The sequence below is a fragment of the Triticum dicoccoides genome, chromosome 6B (genome assembly GCF_002162155.2).
Source record: "Triticum dicoccoides isolate Atlit2015 ecotype Zavitan chromosome 6B, WEW_v2.0, whole genome shotgun sequence".
Taxonomy (NCBI): domain Eukaryota; kingdom Viridiplantae; phylum Streptophyta; class Magnoliopsida; order Poales; family Poaceae; genus Triticum; species Triticum dicoccoides.
In genome coordinates, this window is record NC_041391.1 from 32,652,375 (window position 1) to 32,655,650 (window position 3,276).

Here is a 3,276-nt window from a genome sequence, read left to right on the forward strand (position 1 = left end):
GAAATAAAAAAAAATATAGCAGAAAAGGAAAAAAACTATATAAAAAACTACTCAGAAATAAATAGAAGAAAAAATAGTTGTGATTAACTTTACTAAAAAAATGAGCATAGATGCTTATTTTTAATGACTTAATACAATTGAGAAATAAATAGAAGAAAAAATAGTTGTGATTAACTTTACTAAAAAATGAGCATAGATGCTTATTTTTAATGACTTATTACAACTGAGAAATAAAAAGAAAAAAAATAAATATAGCAGAAAAGAAAAAAATATATAAAAAACTACTCAGAAATGAGCATAGATGCGCTTATAGAGAGAATTCAACCTAAATTCATAATAAATTTCTACTAACTTCAGAGAAATTCAGTATGAATTTAGGTTAAACCTGTATAAGGGCATCTATTTTCATTTTGAGAGGAGCTCAACAAGGCAGAGAGGGAGGGGCTTATAAACTGGTCTGAGCCCCCTTCGGTTGGCGAGGTGGGACTAAACTCTGGCCGCAACGAGGACCAACCCTTTAGTCCCGGTTGGTGGCACGAACCGGGACTAAATGGCAGCCTTTGGTTCCGGTTCAAGCCACCAACCGGGACCAATGGTGTTGGGCCAGGAGCGAGGCCCATTGGTCCCGGTTCGTCCCACCAACCGGGACCAATAGGTCCAGACGAACCGGGACCAATGGCCCACGTGGCCCGGCCGGCCCCCGGGGCTCACGAACCGGGTCCGATGCCCCCATTGGTCCCGGTTCTGGATTGAACCGGGACTAATGGGCTGGCCCGGCCTGGAGCATTGGCCCCTTTTCTACTAGTGCTCCATCAACTAAATGAGGTACCAATCCACCTACTTGACCATTTTCCTTAGCCCTTCCTATCAAAACTGCTAACATATCCACCACAATGTTAAACAGGATAGGGGACATCGGATCTCCTTGTCTTAGGCCTTTATGTGTCTGGAAGTAATGACCTATGTCATCATTAACTTTAATTCCCACACTACCTTTTTGCGTAAATGATTCAACCTATCGGCGCCAGGCATCATCAAAACCTTTCATACGCAATGACTGTTGGAGGAATGGCCATTTGACCTTATCGTACGCTTTCTCGAAATCCACCTTAAAAACTACATCCAATTTTTTGGAGTAGATTTCATGGAGCGTTTCATGCAGGACGACCACCCCTTCAAGGATATTTCTGTCCGGCATGAAAGCAGTTTGGGACTGTTGCACCACAGAATGCGCAATCTGTGTGAGCCTATTAGTCCCGACCTTGGTGAAAATTTTGAAACTAACATTGAGGAGGCAGATCGGCCTGAATTGCTCAATTCTCACAGCATCTGTTTTCTTAGGAAGCAGCGTGATAGTTCCAAAATTCAAGTGAAATAATTGGAGCTGTCCAGAGAACAAATCATGGAACATAGGTAGCAAATCCCCCTTAATAATGTGCCAGCACTTTTTATAGAACTCGGCCGGGAATCCATCCGGTCCGGGAGCCTTATTGTTTTTCATCTGCGCAATAGCATCAAACACCTCCTTCTCTGAGAATGGGGCAACCAGAATATCATTTTCGGCAGCCGATAGCTGAGGTACATCCTCAGTCCTGGACTCGTCGAGGGACACACAATTATCCTTCGTAGGTCCAAATAACTGCTTATAATACTCGGTAATATATGTTTTTAGGTTATCCTGTCCTAAAATAGTGCCCTCATCTTGTTCAAGCTGAAAGATACGCTTTTTTCTGTGCTTACCATTAGCTATCAAATGAAAGAATTGAGTATTCGCGTCCCCTTGGACCACTTTGCGGACTTTAGCAAGCAAAGCCCACTTCAATTCTTCTTCGCGGAGCAGTTCTTTCAACCTCTTCTCCGCCTCAGTTTTAACCTGAAGCTCAGCTGGCAGTAACATCGTGGATTCGGCCTTTATGTCCAGGGCCTGTATAAGAGAAAGGAGTCTATCCTTTTCAATCCTATACACACCACTGAGGTGCTTAGCCCAACCCCGTAAGAAACTTCTCAAATGCCTAATATTATTCTGCCAACGCTCGATCGCAGTCGTGCCTCCTGCACCTCTATCCCATTCCTTTGCAATCAAGTCCAAGAACCCCTCGCGTTCAAACCATGACATCTCGAAAGAAAAGGTGTTCTTGTTACTGTTGGAAATATGCCCTAGAGGCAATAATAAAAGTATTATTATATTTCATTGTTCATGATAATTGTCTTTTATTCATGCTATAACTGTATTATCCGAAAATCATAATACACGTGTGAATACATAGACCACACTATGTCCCTAGTGAGCCTCTAGTTGACTAGCTCGTTGTGATCAACAAATAGTCATGGTTTCCTGGCTATGGACATTGGATGTCATTGATAACGGGATCACATCATTAGGAGAATGATGTGACGGACAAGACCCAATCCTAAGCATAGCACAAAGGTCGTTTAGTTCGTTTGCTAGAGCTTTGCCAATGTCAAGTATCTCTTCCTTCGACCATGAGATCGTGTAACTCCCGGATACCGTAGGAGTGCCTTGGGTGTATCAAACGTCACAACGTAACTGGGTGACTATAAAGGTGCATTACAGGTATCTCCGAAAGTATCTGTTGGGTTGACACGGATCGAGACTGGGATTTGTCACTCCGTATGACGGAGAGGTATCTCTGGTCCCACTCGGTAATGCATCATCATGATGAGCTCAAGGTGACCAAGGTGTTGGTCACGGAATCATGCATTATGGTACGAGTAAAGTGACTTGCCGGTAACGAGACTGAACAAGGTATTGGGATACCGACGACCGAGTCTCGGGCAAATAACGTAACGATTGACAAAGGGAATTGTATACAGTGTTTGATCGAATCCTCGACATCGTGGTTCATCCGATGACAACATTGAGGAGCATGTGGGAGCCATCATGGGTATCCAGATCCCGCTGTTGGTTATTGACCTGAGAGCGTCTCGGTCATGTTTGCATGTCTCCCGAACCCGTAGGCTCTACACACTTAAGGTTCGGTGACGCTAGGGTTATTAGGAAGACTAGTATGTGACTACCGAATGTTGTTCGGAGTCCCGGATGAGATCCCGGACGTCACGAGGAGTTCCGGAAGGGTCCGGAGGTAAAGATTTATATATGGGAAGTTGTCAAACGGGCACCGGGAAGTTTTGGGGTCATACCGGTATTGCACCGGGGCCACCGGAAGTGTTCCGGAGGTCCACCGGGTGGGGCCACCCCTCCCGGGGGACCACATGGGCTGCGTGGGGCAGGGAGCCAACCCCTAGTGGGCTGGG